Source organism: Struthio camelus, chromosome 1 (assembly GCF_040807025.1).
Source record: "Struthio camelus isolate bStrCam1 chromosome 1, bStrCam1.hap1, whole genome shotgun sequence".
Lineage (NCBI taxonomy): Eukaryota > Metazoa > Chordata > Aves > Struthioniformes > Struthionidae > Struthio > Struthio camelus.
The window spans coordinates 71134468-71152534 of NC_090942.1; the positions used below are offsets into that span (position 1 = coordinate 71134468).

Below are 18067 nucleotides of genomic sequence, written 5' to 3' on the forward strand. Positions count from 1 at the left end.
TATCTTTACCTTCCAGAGGTTAGGAAACCATGTTCAAAAATGTTTGCCCTTGAGAATCTCTTCTGTAAATAGCTCTATTGGTGCAAAATACAATTTATTTTTCATATTTAGTATTGCTATATATTGACCTACCAGCCAGCATTTCATGGTGTGTGACTGACTATCCTTTTTTTTTTGCCTTGTAGCCTCTTAAAGATCAAATGATAATCATATCTCATCCCCATCACTGGAGTTTTTGATGACTTATTCTGTTCTATAACAGTCAAATAACAATGATTTTCCACCACCATCCTTCAGCAGCAGCAAAGTGATGGGGCTGTTCTAATTTCTTCTAAAGCATAAAGCGTAAGTCTTAATCACATCTAAAGGATCTTTCACCATCCAAGAAATGGTCTAATTTATTATGACAAATATTCTATTTCTATCCAAACTGCTAACTTAACATTTTTCCTTGCATGTTCACACATCCAGACCATTGCATGCCATTGTCATTTGTCTGACTATACATATCTGTCAGGTTCATTTTCACTATATTTGTCACAGTTGTCATCTCTGGAAACATTGGGATAATCTATTCTGGTTCTGGAATGGGGAGGAAAGAGAAGCTTTATTTACTCTCTGGAGTGAGAGGCAATACTTCAGAGTTGTGTTATGACAACAAAAATATGCCAGAGTTCCTGGTGGCTTTAGCTAAGCCTAAATACAGCTTAAAAGCCTATGCAAGATTTGTGGCTAGCTAATTAAAGACAGCATGGTGGAAGGCACTAAAAAGCTGCCGATTTTAACCAAAAAAATTACCTCAGCATTTGCAGTGTTGTTTAGTACTCCCATTTATCCTATGACTCTTAATTACTGCAAATAGGGAATTATTTGAATTTGGAAAACTTCCTCTAGGGCTTGACCTCTCAGTAAGATATTTAAGTGGATGGATCTGACTATGTCATACAAGCTTCCTGGAAGTCCATAGGTTTCGTGACAGTTCAATGTGACAATTTTATTGCTGGATCAGCACTTCTGTTGGCCAGGCAAGTCCTGTCCTGATTTAAGAGCTATTTAGTATTTATTACTGTTTTGGAGAGTCTTGTTTTGTCCATTATGCCTTCTATATAGGTTGTGAGGTGCAAATACTCTTCTCTCCAGTAAACTTCTCTATGGAATATATTCCATGTTGCTTATAGTAATAAGTGTTGTTGGGATCTTTTTTTTTGATTTTTAACTTAGTGAGACTGCAGTTCAAAATGCAATCAGATCTGTGACTTGGTAAACTGGGTACATCTTCTTGCGCATCTGGATTGGAAGAGAAGGGAGTTTGAGTGCAGTGGTGATCCCACAGCCTGTTCCAGAGCTGAATGAAGACAAGATTTTGGATCCTTTTGATCAGCTTCTATCATATGATCAATGGCAAACTTCCCCCGGCCTCCTTCTGTAAGAGTAACATTCATGTAAAGAGGTTACTTCTAACTTTTGTGGTTAAATGCAGTGAGATGTTTTTGATTTCAGAAAGCTGTGGAAAGAACAAAAAGTCCAAACACCTAAGGATAGCTATTCTCTATTCAGTGGAGTGTGTTAATGGAAAAGAATAACTGAGGTATGAAGGAAAAGTCATATTTGCATACAGAGCTGCTTTAGTCACCACATCTGCGTGTGTGTGGTTTTTTTTTTTTTTTGGTGGGTAAACCAGAGTCTTCTCACTCTTTGCATGTTTTCAGGTTTGTCTTGCGTGTAATTGGAATAAGAGCAAGACACTTCCAACAAGCTCTGCTGCAAGGAGGCAGAGGGAAAAGATCCAGCCTGGCTTTATGAAAGCATGCTTGTAGATGTCAGTTATCAACAGCTTCCTTTCCTCTGATATCCTACCCCTCTTGGTCCTGGAAGGCCCTTTCCTGATTATGTGATAGTGTCTGCTCTCTCTCAAGTAAATGCAAGTGTTGCCAGAAGCGCTGGGCCTGTCCATTGCCCTGATGGGCTGTTGGTGCAAATGGAGTGAGTTCCTCTGAAGGCGCTGTGGCTTTGCTGATTTACATGCAAACAATTTCACATGTTTTTGTAGACCATTTCAACGTTGTGTCTGGAAATGAGTGATTAATACATGTCTCATATTTCCTGCTGGTACGTGCTGACTTGACCTCTTCAGTTTTTCTGTTGAGCTTCCCTCTGCAAGACAAAGCCACTGTAATAACTGCCCTTTCCTCTTAATTTTCCTAAAGTCAAAATGATAGCCCACAAGGGCATTTTTGTTAGGGCTATGAACCGCTTTACCCCCAGTCTTTTATTTGTTCCAGAAGTTGTTGATTCTTTTCATGTTTCTTGCCCTGCCTCCTCTTCCTCACCTCAGACTGCATGCCAAATCCCAATTTGCATTACTCTCATGATACAGCAGAAGTCATGCCTGTTCTAAAAATCACTAATGTCTTCCTCCTTAGCACCTGTCTCCTTCATCTACTTGAAACACCGAGTCCTGCAGAGTATTGAAACAAATGCAGGAGAAGTGTTTTTATTTTTGGTTGATGTTTTGCTTCACTAGATAGTGCAGGGTCTGTCACCTTAGGGTGATATTCATCATGCTGAACTTTAGCTGTCCAAAGCAGCAAGTATCTAGACTGATTTTCTTGACTAGAATTCCTCTATAGTCAATGGAGAGAAATACTTTCAGAGAAAGTCTTTATCTATTCCAAGATGGGAAGAATTATTCCCAGAAGGGGTCCATCTTTCTCTTAAGGTAAAATCTAGGGCAATTCTCTTCCTGGGAGAGAAGATGGGCGCATACCTGGAGTATCACAGGATAGGAAGAAAGGAAGAAAATCCCACAAGAATTATTAAAATAAGAAATGAGATAAAGGCACAGGGTGGGTCACAGTGCGTGGAACAACTTATTGGATACTTTCTAGCATCAAAGTATCAAGATGAAGCGTTTTGTAATTTTGAGGAAGGGGCTTATGAGGTTGCTCTTACTGTAAGAGTTTAGACTGCTCTGACTGTCTTATAAGGAGAAAAAAATGCAAGGCAAAATCACTGACTGTATGCTCCAGAGTTTATTGCATGCTTTAGGACCTGAGCATTCTGCTCTCCTTTGTCTTCCCTGTGGGACAGAAGCATTGCTAACTCTCATGGACAAAGGGTGTTAACTGTGTTTGAACAGCACATGCAGTGTGAATAATAGTGGGAAATTAGGAACAAAGAACATCTGAACTTCTGATAAGCAGTTCAGCTATGCACCGAAACATAAACATTTGGCAAAACTGTCTGGCACATGTTTCATATTTCAAAACTCAAGTTACAATTTCTAAAAGCTTAAGGGCTTTGTTCTCCAGTTCCTCCAAAATCCTAAATGAATCTGAGGAATGGGTTCTGCCTTCTAAAGACTTATGAAATATTTGGGAATTTTTACTTGAGCAAAGTGTTGAGATGTATAAAACAAAAGAATTGAAATATACAGAGCATCCAGGTTGAGGCTTATCAAAAGTTCTAGAGCTTTTGGCTTGAGACTTTTGATACAAAAAACATTAAAGTGAAAGTTAGCTGATCACTGATCCTTATTCCAGTAAAACCACATGTAAAATGAATGTTTATTGAAAAAAATCATGCACGCATCAAGTTGTTGCTCTATTTTATAGGAAGAGCTGGAGAAATGTCCACTCAATGTTCATGTAAAAAAACCCCCAGTAAACATGCTTTATATGATTATTTTCTACACAAGGAAGCACTGAAGTCTGTGTACAAAACAGCAAGGCCTGACTCTAGTGCTGAGCAATTAAAATGACAGGGCTTTCAGAAAAGATGTGGCATGTAGGACTGTAGGCAGTTTCTGCTCTACCAGCACAAGGACTGCATCTTTTACAGTGCAAACTCAGTAACTTTGACTTGACTGGGCTCATTTCTCTGCCTGTCAACTTGAACCTCAAGGCAGAGACCAGAGTAAATTCTTAGCACAGTCTGCTAGTGCTAACTCTTCCCTTCACTGTATTTCCCATTCACTGTATTTCTAAGGCAAATCAGTTTGACTTTGGGTCTGGGGTACTGATGGTCTCCCTGAATCCCTGAGGTTGAACAGAGGCAGAAGGCACTCTGTACGGTCAGTGTTCTGTTGTGTGGTTTTTTGGTGAGATGGGGGTGGAATTCAGGGGACATCGCTCATCATTCTATTAGTGAGACGGGCAGTAAAAGTACATTACAACCTTATTTTACCACTGATTTTGGGAGGGTGCTGTGAGAGACATGAACTTAAAGGCTACAGTCTAAATCTTCAGTGGAGGAAAGCTTGACACAGACTGAGGCATAAAAGAGACACTGGCATGCGACTTTCCAGTGCCCTTCTCAGTTATACTAACAGTGTGGGCTTCAAGTGATACCCAGCCCTAACAGTGATATTTTATGGTCATTCTGACCAGCTGAAGTGATAGGCCACAGAAGGGTCCTGGTTTGCTATTCCCAGCTCTGCTACTGAATTCCCTTTGGCTAAGCCCTGCTGTCTGGTATTGTTACTTGTCACACACTCTGAATTGAGACAGCTAGTTAGCATTAGTTGTTGTTTATTGTAGGGTTTCCTTCAAAAATTGGATGCGAGTGTCCCTAACTAAGATTTGAACAAGTATTTCAAAGCCCTGTTGGGCTGTTGGGGGAAAGTAGCCAAGGATAAGGAACTCTACTGTGGGGAGGAGAGAAGAATAGATGGAAGAATTCTGGGGCTGCAAGCAGAGAGCCAAGAAACAGAATTCATCATATGAAAAGGCAGCTAAATGCATGGGTTTAAAAAAAAAAGCCAGGTAAAATAGAGCTAAGATAGGTATTTGTAGTCTGGCCCATTAATCAATGGGGCTTGCTTAGCGGTAGATCCTTAGCTGGCTGGAGTGGCTAACGGGAGTCAGACAGCTGGCTAAAAGGTGCCTGGGAATGAAAGGTGCTAGTGGCGGAGCTGAGAGACTCCTGGACACGCTGGAAAACAGCAGCAGATCTAGCTGGGTTTGGTTTGTTCAGGATGGCCAGCTGTGGAGGAACCTGACTAGGACAGGTGAGGCCAAGTTTTCCTCTGAGGACTTCCTGCTGGGTGCAGAGCAGCTTTAGTGTCATGTGTTTAGGGAGTGAAGGGAAGAGCTCTGTTCAGCATCCAGGTAACCAGATTAGGCATACCTGAAACTTTCGCCCCCCCCTAGATGAGATGTGGGGGCTCCTCGGGTGGAGAAACTTTTAGGATAATCTTGTGGTGGCACCTGAAGGTCAGGGCCCCATTTTACAAAGTATTAGTCAACCATATACCAGAGAAACTGCTCTTGTCCTGGGGAGCACAGAGTTTCAGTGTAATGTGGGAAGATGGCTTGGAAGGGCATTTGGGAAGCCTGAGCTCAGTTCCTAGTCTCTGCTACAGACTTGCTGCTTATTATGGTGCTTTTAATTGCTTGAGGGTAAACGGCTGATTAGAAAATACTTTGCCTACCTCTGTAGTTTGGAGAAGATGCTAATGTGATGATAGTGAAAGGTTCAGGTCTTCCATCAAGGAGAGCCATACGGGAGGGTTTGGAGAATATCCCCTGAGACTGACTAGGAGAGATGCACTCCTTCTATTTGGAAATCTTTGAAGAACATTCAAAGACTCCTGAAGACGCGGAACCAAAAGAACCAACCTGTTTGCCGTCACGTGCTACAGTGAGAGATGTAGTTCAGGATGAAAATGTGGACTTTACTGGTGCATAAATCTGAAGGATCTATAGAAGGGGATATCTACAGATAAGTCCAAATATTTGTAATACTTATTTTTTCTGAATAGGTATGTTTTTATTGTCACAAACTTTTAGCATTTTTCTGGAGTTCTTCAAGCCTAGGTGTTGGTGCTGTATGCAGGGGAAATGTGGAAGAATAGCATAGAATTGCCCACATGCAGCTTATGTACAATAAAAAAAAAAAACCTGCTTCTCCCCTACTTTAAATTGCTCTTTTGCTGGAAAATAAGTATCTACAAGCAGAACTCCTAATAGTCAGTCTCAACTTGTCAGCTCAGCAGTACTGTCTTCCAACCAAAGCGCAGGCTCACTTTGTGGGCCTAGTTATAGAAGGAGATTCCAGAAAATTAGTTTAGCATGTCAGTTCACCATGGATGTCCAGACTTTGGGGGGGGGGGGGGGAGGAATGAATGGAGGCACAGTTCTCCTAACTCATTCAGACCACATGGGTTCATGACTGCCCTCTGATTTACACATATGCTGAGCTCAGGGGAACTGCGCAGGTGTATGTGAAGGCAGAAACAGGCATGTTTGTTTTAAAAGCAGTGCAGATCTGGACTATGCAGCCAGATCTGTGCTACTCGAGGCACATGCTTTATGTCCAACCAGTAGCTAACTTCATACCTGAGGCTAGATTACAGAATGTGTTGTTAGTTCAAAGTGCCTTTGTACCGCTGCCAAACAAGGAACAGGCTCATTGCTTATTCTCCAAATCAAAAAATATATTGTAAAAAGCAACATAACACACAATTAGGGTTGTATGGTTTAGACATTAAACAGTTAGCAGGAGAGAACATTTCTGCAGCAGTATTAAGGCTAAGCCAGGCTATTTCTATTACTGTTGTTCCAGGTAAAGATGCAGCTTACTACCTGCACTTGCTCTTGATGAAATCAGCAGTGACACTTTGGTGTGATGAGGGAGGAATAGAGCCTTTAATGTGCTGGTATGAGGTTATACTAAGCTGTGACTGTAAACCCTACTAGTGGGTCTGGTTTAAATCTTTAGCTGTAATTGCCCTAAAGCCCAGCCGTTACTGGGTGAGGGATGTCCCTAGAGGTAGCATTGTTGCTCTGTAAGGATGGACGTGGAGGCCACAGCTTTGGTTCCTTAGGTAGAACAAGCAGCTTGATATTGCTGGTAGGCAGTTAATAATGATCCTGAGCCCAAAGCATATGTGCAAGTCTGGAAGCTACAGAAGTTACTTTGTAACTTGGCCCATCAGAAGTTGTTTGTAAGCAGAGGGATATCGTATGGACTTTACTGAGACACAGTTCAGTGTGGCTCCCTGGTAATGACAGTTACATCTCAAGCCCATCCCTACTCTTGCTTTTCCAGACAAGTAGCTGGGCTGACGTGGGCAACAAGTTCAGTTTGAGCCTAGCAAGAGCCAGGCTGGGTTGAAGAATAAACATCTGAGTCACCATCTTCACACCCAAGAAGCTCATAACTGCGCTAGAGTTAATTAGGGTCTTCAGTGAATTGAATTCCACTTATATATGTAAACACAGGTTGAGACACCTGAAAATGTTTATGTATTTTGCATTTTCATCAATGAATGTCTATCTGGCCATGCTATTTAATGTGCTTCTTTGAAACATATGCTCTGTAAATTGAATTAAGAAGCTTGAGCCAACAGATTGTAGATTCCCCCCCCACCCCCCCAGTCCATGTAAATATAGTTTTAAGTACGCAGGCCTGTAGCCACAGCTGAAATAGCTTTGAAAGCTGGTCAAGAGCAGTAAGAGTAAATAACTCCATTTGGCAAACATGGCCAAAGGCTCTGCCTCACTGTTATTTGCGGATCTTATTCCAGGCTCTATGGGTTTGATTGAAACTCATAATTTAAGATTCCAGATTAACAGTCCAAGAAGTAATGGTTCCCCCCCTCCCCTTCCTGTTCTGTTCCACACTGCTCTATTTTCATTTGGAACTGATCTTTGCCTCCTGGGGAGAAGGGAGGAGGGGAAAAAAAACAACACTGTGGAAGAATGAGGGCTGTTAAGCTTGCGCAGTAGCTGCTGGATACGGGCTGACAGCGCAAGACTCCTATGTGGGTAACATAAATGCCTACAGAAAGCCAGCAGGCATGTGTCAGGCTGTACAGTTGCCCAGAACAGCCTGTGGTAGGAGAACAGCAAAGGGCAAAAATGCCAAAAATGGTGGCTTCATTTCAAAAATCTCCTGAAGAATAAATTTCTCATAAAAAACAAAACAAAACAAAAATCCCCTTTTGCTTATCAGGCTACGGAGATGGACCTTGAGGAGGAGTTTTAGGATAGAGTTAATCATGTTTAAGTAGACCAGCTTAGAAGCTGTGGTAGAAAATTAACTATTATTGAGATTGATCTGATGAGTTACTAATTCTTTGGTTTTTTTTGTGATTGGTTAAACTCAGGCCAGGTTGTCAGAAGCTGTGTTTTGTTTAGCAACACTGGTTATGGATCATATGCTCCCTTCATCTTTCACTTATGCAATCAGGAAAAACTGCTGTGTGTAGTCAAGTTCAACTACTGGAGCATGGTTCTAACAAAGAACCTATCTGCAAGACTGAGTGAGTTAAATTGGGGCAATTCTGCATGTGGATGGCAAAAGCCGTGGTGCAGAGCTGGTCTTCCTATCAAATGTGAAACTTCTGCTGCAAAGCCTGGAGCATCTCAGTGAAGCAGTTTTTTGGACTGCATGAAAAAGTTCTTACATGTTTTCCCCTCAGTTTTAGAAACAGCTGAAACAATTTTTACTAAAGCACTTAAAAGCATGAAACAAACATGTAGCAGGAGAGGCTTCTGCCCAAACAGTTAATGTTGAATAAAATTACAAGCTACTGAGAGGGGTGTCCTGTAATGGAAAATATTATGTGAATCTATGAACTAGATGCGCAGCTGCCACTGGCACAGAACTGTAAAGCCATAGGTGGCTTGTTTTTCTCTGTGTTCCCATCCACCTTGCACAAGCTGCATTTGCCACCAAAATTCTATTTTTGCATGAAATGCAAAACTAAGAGTAGAATTAACAAGCTAGTTGATTTAAGGAAATAAAAACACAAAAAATCAATAAATCAGTATAACTATATACATTTTCAAAGGGTACCTTCCACCTTTGCTAGGGGAAATACTTCATACTCAGGATTCTGCAAAGAGATTTTCTTTGAAGCAGCATGTAAAATGTCTAAAAACGTTAGCTTTGATTCGCTGATTTTGCTCAGTCACTGGAATTATTTTCAAAGACTTGGTGTTCTCCTTGGTTAGACCTTTCTACCTCCAGAAAGATACTGAGAGGGACTTTGTCCCACGCTTCTGTTAGTGGGCTGCAGTTTCAACCCCTTTAGCTCCTGTCTGTGAATCTCAAGAAAGGGAGGGGAAAAGAGAAAGTCCCAGGCCGCTCTCCTGCCCTCCTCTCGGCAGTCTCCTTTCCTCCCATCCTCTTCCCCTTTGCTACCAGGCAATAAATTGAGGGTGAGGGGGCAGCTGTTAGAGAGGACAAGAGATCCTGGGGTACAGTGGAGGGGTCAAGTATTTTATTTGCCTGGGAGTCCAATGGAGCTCTCTGCTGCCCTGCTTCTCCTCTTGCTTCTTTCTCTTCTTGGCCACAGAAGATGACATAATTCTCTGCAAAGTGCCATGGTGGCCATTTTTCTAGCACAGTTTCTTCTGGGAATTTTTAGACTGTTTGAAGACTCATAAAGGTTCCATTATTCTTCTAATTAAAAATAAAGAGGGCTTGTTATTTTGTAAGGGGTGAAGGGCTTAAGCCTTTTAAGCAATTATTTCCATGGTGCAATATTACCCAAAACTGTGAAATGAAAATTGAAGCCAAAGAGATTAAGATCCCAACAACTGGTTTGACACAAAAAAGAAGGGAAAAAGCCCACAAGATTTATGATTGCCCCTTTTGTAGTAGTCCCTCTTGCCAGAATGCAAAACCTCCCAAACATCTGGAAGAATTAGGTTAGCAAGAGTGAATGAAAGAATTTAGAGACACATGAAGGGTTACAACAACAAGCAGAAGATTATTCACAGGAACTGGATGTGCAAAATCCCTAGTGCATATGAACTGGGAAAGAGAAGAGTAAGAAAACAATGACCCAGTTTTGCCAAAATACTCAAATTATAGGAGCGAGAGGCACAGACGTTGCTAAATATCAGAGCTTTCCTAGTTATTTCTACCACTGCATGAAGAATGTGTGGCTTTCTTCCTCTGACACTTTTGAGCTCAATGAATGTTTGCATAGAGATATAGTGATTCTCTCTCTTTAAGAGCACAGGAGAATGTAAGAAGAGGTAACCATCTGCAGGATCAGGTTCTGCAAATATCTTCAAGCCCCGATGAAGGCTTCCCTCTTGATTCTGTTTCACTTTTTTTTCGTTATCTGTACAACTCTCACTTTCAAAAGGAACTGTTTTAAAATCAGTCGTAATACATTGATGGACCACTGACAGACTGATGCAGGTACCAGCCTTCCCAATTTACTCCATAATAAGGGAGAAGAGTGTGGTGTGAGAAACTGGATTCTGGGCCTCACAGCACAACCTGCACAGTAGTAGATGTGCATCCACTCAGAGAACATGGTAGCCGTGCAGAAACTGTTGCTCACCAAAATTTGTACCTCTTTCAGCTTAGAAAGGTTTGCGTTGGCCTATCCTGGATTCAGCAGATCCCTGAATTCAATGGAGCTTGAAATCACCTTAGGGGTTTCATACCCTCCCCTACTCCTAGTATGCCTCCTCTTTTCTAGACAGTTATTTTTCTCAGTGCTATATATTCAAGGCACTAAAATAAGATGGTTCAACAAGTCAGTTCTTTGATGGAGTGGATAGCAGTAGGAGATGTAATAAGGTTGTTGGTACAGAGTAGAAGAAATAATGTAATTTTTATTAATAGGATACGTTTTCAATAATTGAAAGAATTGTTTCAGGCTCTGTGGACTCAAATGGAGACTACATTTGGTTTGCCTTTCCTTTGCGATATCTGAGTACAGGCCCTTTTCATTTTAAAATGAAATTTCCTGAGTCTCCACAGGATGGCTCCCTGCAGGCCCTGGATGCTGCCCTAGAGAAGTTTGAATCCATAAATGAGGTCCTGCTAGCTGTGTGGTATGTAGCTCCAGTCAGCTCCATGCACAGGAGGGAGTCCTGTTGGGGTCTGCAATGGGTATTAGTAGGCCTGACTATGACAGAAGGAGGAGCAAGTATAGTAAGAGGATGAAAAATGGTGAATGGGACACAATAAAATTAAATATGTTTGGAGAGCTAGTGTTTGCCTTACTGGGCTTGAAGGTACCTTCTCTTAGAAGCCAAACAAGGCTTCAGTGTGGCAGGTATCTGGATGGGAGACCACCTGAACTGTTCTATGAATCACAGACTCTCATCAAAGTGGGTTTCAGAATGAGAGTGAGCTTGAAAAACCTGCATTTGCTGTTGATTTAACACAAGAAGCAGTGTGCTGTCTCCAGAAACTTGGCCTGAGTATTCTTAGCAGTTGTCATGTTTGTGTGTATGTTTTTCAAAGAAAGAGTTAAAGCTGAAAATAACCTCAGGAGACTCCAGACAAAGAGGGTAGAGGAAGACAAAAATCCAGCTCTCCATTTCACTTAGGAATATTCCACACCTTTAGAAGAGGCGATATGAATGTCTTAAAACAACAGGGAAAGAGTTCAGCCAGCTCCTCAGAGTTATAAAATCCTTCATCACTCACTACTGTCCCACTTGATTTACACTGCCTAAGGTGGGCCAGCCACACTCAGGCGCTACGATAGCCAAATACGTAACAATAAAAAGCTAAAAAAGTCATAAAAGTTTTACACAGAGGATGTGACCAGCATAAACAGCTCGCAACATGTGTCAAACTCACAGAATAGGTGTCTGGAGCTGAGCGATCAGTGTCTGTGGAGCAAGAAAATAGCTATTGTTTTAAAAAAATAAATCATATGCTACACTACACAGTCTAAATGTATAATAGTTCTGACCCTGTTGCCCCCCTCTGGTTTTATACTGGGCTCTAGCAGCACAAAACAATATTGCACCAGAATTTTGGAGTGCTTCCATTTTGGCTAAAAGTGCTGCTTGAGGGAGACAAGCTGGGTTGCTAAGGTACTGGGATGGGGGAGAGACTGGTTTAAGTCTTTGCTCCCCTGATTCAGGACACAGTTTTTCTTTCCATACTTTTCCAAACCAATTATAGCCGGGACTGGACTCAGCTCATCCATACTGCAAGACAGTACTGGGAGAGGTTTACTTTTGCTGTAATACAGAGGAAGCCAAAAATATTAAATTGAAACACAAATTTAACCTTAAGAGTTCTGCTGAGTGAAGTGATAAATCATCTGAGAATTGCACTTCTGTACGTATTCCCACTGAATGCATATTTTGTGCATATAACATATCAGTATCCCTTCGTAGCCTTAGACACTCCTTGTTAAATATGAACTTTACAGTAACTGCATTTGGGGAGCACAAAGGCTTTTCTGGGGGACAGAGCCCCTTCCCCGACCTTGTCTGTTTACTTGGCTGAGCAAAGCCTGCTGGCTGTAGGATCTGCTGCTCTTCTCTAGGCAGTAAATATTCACTAGGTAGAAGTGATTTGTGAGCAAATGGGCTTTGGCTAGGCATGAAGTCTGAAGAGCCTGACACCTCATCGAGGACTATAGTGATCAAGGAGATGTGTCTGAGGCCCAGTGCTTCTTAAATCTCTTTTGCAACAGGGCTGTACACAGACTATGCTTGATCCAGGTTGGGCTGAAAGGATCCATCAGGTGTTTGCATTGCCTAGAGGAAGCCTGCAACATAAAAGAAGCAGAGCTGTGCACTTTTAAATGGTTTAGGCGAAGGCTTTGCACCTCTGGGGAGAGAGACAGGCAGATGGTGGCTCAGTAGTGATGACAGAAGGAATGACAGGTGGCAATAAAATACTGCATTTTTATGCACTTTAACAAGTAGAGCTAAAATGTATTAAAAAAGAGAGAGTTGGAAATTGTGTCTGACTTAATTGATTTATTCCTTTTATTTATTAGGTGTAAAATGCTATATTTGTAAGGGTTTTCTTGTACCCACTGGAGATGCTGTATGAAACTATATTGTATTGCTAATTAGTTTTGAGCAATTGAGCTACGTCCTTTAATGGGCCTCTCCCATTGAATGGGATGCACACTTAGCTGCTATATTGAGCCTTAGCAGCCCCTTTGACCTTTAAACTTGTTGAGCCTGGGTGATGTTCAGATTTGTTGGGTCATGTGTGTACACATGGCCTTTCAGCAAGTTTCTGGGTTTCATGATTCATCTCTGGTTCCCTTCTGTGGGCAACTAGGACTCTGTCACTCAGTTCACTCAGATTTTGTATGAACTCATCTATCTAGTTTGTACTATCTCCAGAGCTCTACTCTCATTCATTTTCTTGGACTATTGTTTTGCCTTGTGGGGACTTCATGATGCATGGTGAAAGCAAGCAATGTGGAGATGTTGCAAGGGCACTTTTAAACCACTGTCTGGATACTGCACACAGTCTGGACTGTCTGGAGTCTGGACTCCTCCTTTCTTCCTCCCTCTTAGTCCTGATTTCTGTTGGTTTCTGCTCTTTTGTGTGTTGGTGTCTCTTTTCACAGCTTTTTTTTTTTTTCTTGCTTCCTACTGGGATTGATCATGCTCAGCCTGCACCTCTTCCTGTTGAGCATCATCTTTACTGAGTCAAGGGCTCCAGGCCAGCAGATTCTTTCGGGCTGAGATAGAAGGACAACGGCTCTTGACAACTGTTAGTGTTTTATCAAGACTTAATGATGGGGCCATCTGCACCCATCATCTGCCTTCCCATAAATCCCACATTACCTCCTCTGCCCATGCTGCACACATCGTAACTGTAACATAATGGGTGGAAAATCATTTAATATCAATAATCTAGATGTCCTCTGCAGCCTTAGCAGGTGCTAAGGTTTTCTAAATGTCTTTTTTCCATCCATGCATCCCCTGGTCTTATTACATGTAAACTTAATATCCCTGACTGCCATACAAGCTAAACAAAGATTAGGAATGACTCAGAGAGACAATGAGGACCCTGATGTTCCTCTCTCCATAGAGAGCGATTGCTTGGGAATGTTTACAGGCTATAAAGCCAGGGAAGGTGAGGAAACTCAGTTTAGAGAGTACGTCTATGAACGTGCAGACGAACTATGTCTATGAACTGTGTTATACAGTTTGGGTAAGTTCTTTTTTCAGAGAAAAAAAAGGCATGGAGGCATCTGTAATGGTGTTTGCTGGAAAGCAGCATTGAACAGAAGTTATCAGCACTGTTCTGAAACAATCAGGAATGGGTAAATCTGCATATCAGAAGGGATAGATATGGGTAATACATAGCTTGTGGCATGTGGCTGTATTCTAGAGTCTTAACTCCGATTCAAAATGCCACCCTCCTCACTCTCCATTGGTGGTGCCATACTCCAGGTTTGTACCCACACAAGGACTGGCCTGCATACGGATTTGGGATAGTAACGTCATGGCACAAAAGGATGGATATATGACCTTAAACAGGGAGGATGCCCTAAAGCCAAGTGGAAGCTAAGGAAGCAAATTGGACTTGGAAGTTACAATGGTTATTATCAGGGAATATAATGAAAAAAGATGGACTCCTTACCCATACTTTTCTTGATGCTTATGATTTTTCTGTTACGAATGAATCAAGGGGAATAAAATACAGCTAAAATGAATAACCCTGTAATAACAGAAAAAAGGTAAACATTAACAAGCCACAGAAAATCCAGTGATACCAGAAGTTTCAATGTCTAGTTGCTTGACTGCATTGTCCAAGTACCTGGATGAGGCCGGCACATCACGTGCTTTCTGCCTCTGCATGTTCTTGCATCTGATGTTTATATTTTGTAGAAAAAAAAGGAAAAAGAGACTGGAGAGAAATCTTGTGAGGTCATTTTTCTTTGAAACGTTCTACAGAATTCACTTAGTCATTTATAGAAAATGTTATGAGGAAAACCTTTTGATTAAAAGAAAGTGTAAAGACTTTATGAAAGATGGACATTTTTAAAATATCTGACCTTTTTAAAATCAAAATTCTTGTGTGAGAAAAGGCCTCTCTGATGGCATTGCCTTGTAACTGAGGGAAATGCAGCCATCTGGGTTGTTTTTGTTTTGTTCGTTTGTCTGTTTTCACCAGTTGCTCATATGATATATTCTGAAAGCTGCCAAACCCTCTCAAATCTTGGGTGGCCTGGGCCTGAAACAATAAGCACTCCAACTCCCCATACTGTTGCAGTATGTACCACCAATCTATGTTTTTCTGATTGAATTTGGACGAAAGATCATAAAAATATTTTCTCCCTTGAAGAAAATGAATCAAAACGTCTTTTTACTAATCCTTCTGAGCATATGAGACGATGTCTATGAGCCAGAACTCATACCATATGATTTTTATGATCAGTCACAACTAATCTGGAAGATAATTTGAAAAAATAATGGGGAAATTGGTCACTGAACTGCTGAACACTTTTCTGCATACTTCTCTGTGTTTGTGCTACTTCACATGTCTTTTATGGCTTCAGAAAGAGACTGTGGTAGTAAACAAGGAATAGTATTTCTGCTGAAGCTAAAATTTTTCAGTGGAATCACTTTTTATAGATTCTATGAGGCTAAAGAATTCACAGAAATATATTGATTTTTGGCTCTTTTTGATTAAACATTGTTGAAGAAATTTTGAACACAAATGAAATGCTTTGTTCTGGTATTTATCATAATTTCTGATACTTAAATAAAAAGTGTAGTGAGGAATTAGAAAGGAATTCCTTTGATATTGTCAAGAGGAAGAACTTTTGAAATTTCCTTTAATTGGAAATTTTTATTCTTCCTTTCAATTAAATAATGAACTCAAGGAAAGCTTTGAAATGTTGGAATTCCCCCAGGAACTGGCATTTGGGGCTTTGACTAGCTCAGATAAGCGTTTGAATAGCATTTTGTCCATTCATGGCATTGTGGATATGTTATTTAACGTTGAGTTAACTTTGACGTCACGCCTGTTGAGAGGGGGAGTATGGCTTCTTTGCACTTCTTGCATTTCCCTTGCTGGTATTTCACAACAGCTCTTCGTGGCTTCAGACAGACGTGGAGCACAATGAACGCCTGTGGGATTCTGCAGCCGAGTGCTGTGCAAGCTGAGGCATAAACCCTGATTGTGGGGGCTGAGGAGAAATCAGCAAATCCTCTCAGTGTGATTTTTATGAGCTCCTGACATATCCTGGAGCCAAGATGACAATATTTTCAAAACTTATGATGTGCATAGCTACCCCGTGGCCTATTTATGTCACCAGCAATGCAATTGCTTTGTTTTCTTGTCTAGGGTCTGTCTAAGATGAGTCTGGTATCTAGCTTGAAGACTGGTGAATTTATCTATGATATGATCAGAAATGAGAAATGTGACCAATCAGACTTTGCAGGGACTTGGGCAAGCTGTATGTTTCTTTGAAATTTTCATTTCAAGGACTTCTATAAGGAAACACCTTGTCATTCTGAGGAAGCATTCAATTGCATATAACTTTTCAAAGGCTAAGTTAAATAAGCCAAGTGTCAGTCCAGTCAAATATGGAGTATTTGAGACTTTCTTTGAACACTAAAAGATTGCAACCAAAGGCAGGAAAGTGTTTCTGACCCATGATCACTTTGAAGCCTCCTTAAAAACAAAGGCTGCTTCTTAGAAAGCCTATCAACTCTGATAATTTTTTGCTTGTGGTGTTATGGCATGTTAAGTTCTGGAAAGAGTCAAGAGCATATGATATTTTTTCTAACAAATGCAAACAATAGCTATTAGTTAGGAATGCATTTGCACATGCTGACACTCAGAAGCTACTCTGACTCGTGATGCATGGATGTTTAACTTCTTGGTTATAATATTGTATGTGGAAGATGCTGGCAAGGAGAGGTCCCTTTCCTTTACCCTTAAACATTTAATGGTAATGATGAGACTTTTGTAAAGGCGAGCATAATTCTTTCCATGTTTGTGCTTGTTGTTTAAAGAAGTTGTTCATCCATTATTTTTTGTTTATGGAATTTATCTCTATGACTGAAAATAATAAAGACATTAAGCATAAGCTGCTAGGGACTGGTTTAGATCATTGGTATCTAAACTTGCAACACTGGGGATTGCTCTAATGGCTTGTAAGCCTGAGTATTAGAAATGAGAAGAATGTGGTAATGGTGCTAGTTTGATAAAGGGTAGCATATGATAGTCAAGAGTGTTTCAGGCAGGAATTAGTTATTTTCTGTATGGTAAAAATCTAATGAATGCCTAGCCAAATGTTCATAAAGATGTGGCTTTTCGGTCTTTAATGATGAAAAAGTATGAGTTTTCAAAGACTATTTCTTTGCGAGTTTTAGGTCCTAAGACCCCTATTTTTTTTGAGCCAAGCTAGGGGAAGATCTACATTGAGAGGGATACTCTGAACATGTGTATCGCAGGGGCATCCCTCTGCTAATCTTTTCTGGTAAAACATTAAACAGAAATCCAGTACTACAGAGCCTGTACGATGACAAAAAACATGTTTTATACCCATGGAAATCTGTGACCTGCTTAAATTACTTTGTTCCCATTGATGTTGCTAAAGAAGATAAGCAGCACTTCCTTACAGCAGTTATTCAAAGTATTTGGAAGTAATTCTTGTGTCCACAATTACCACTGCAAAAAGGCATAGGAGTATTACAGTGTTCCCTTACGTTATATGGGTTGTCTGACATCTCATGAGATACCACGACTTACAAAAGAATTCCTGAAACCCAGTTGGAACATTACATTAGTATCACATTTCCATTCTTCCTGTAACAGAACTGGAGGAAGATCATGATGAGCACTTAAAAAAGGACCTCAAATATAAATACAAAGAACTGAGTGGGGAAAGATGAAAGTACTCTCCTAGCACAGCATATTTTTTATTTGATATCAGTGCACTCCACCCAGCTGACACTGGATGCTCAATTGCTGTGAATTACTCTTGAAGGAACAGTTAAGAGACGATCTGACTTTTTGTGATTTTGATCTATCTTTAACAACAGGATAAAAAGCAAATATCAGTATGTTGAAGGCTACACTAAACTTCAGGATCAGAACTTATCACAAAGTACGCTCAAGTCATCCTAGAAAAGGAAGGGACAAAGTGCAATTGAAGCCACTGAAGAGATCAGATATTTTAGTGCGCGCTTGATGAACGCTGATCCAAAAAAAAGGCAGAAGGTCACAAAGCAATTTTTCAGGTAAGCATGGCCGCTGCGTAGAGGATTAAAGCTAGTACTTTCAATTCCATCTTCAGACCAAAGTGCAGGCCAAAGCAGATTTCATATAATGTGCTCAAAGCAGCAAGCGACATTCTGCATCA

The 18067-nt window shown here is 40.8% G+C and overlaps 1 protein-coding gene across 4 annotated transcripts in view; it reads left to right on the top strand.

Moving 5' to 3' along the window:
* The window catches only part of CALD1 (caldesmon 1), a 279725-nt gene that overhangs the window by 50618 nt on the left and 211040 nt on the right, over window positions 1-18067 (top strand). The gene's annotated exons all lie outside the window — the stretch shown is intronic.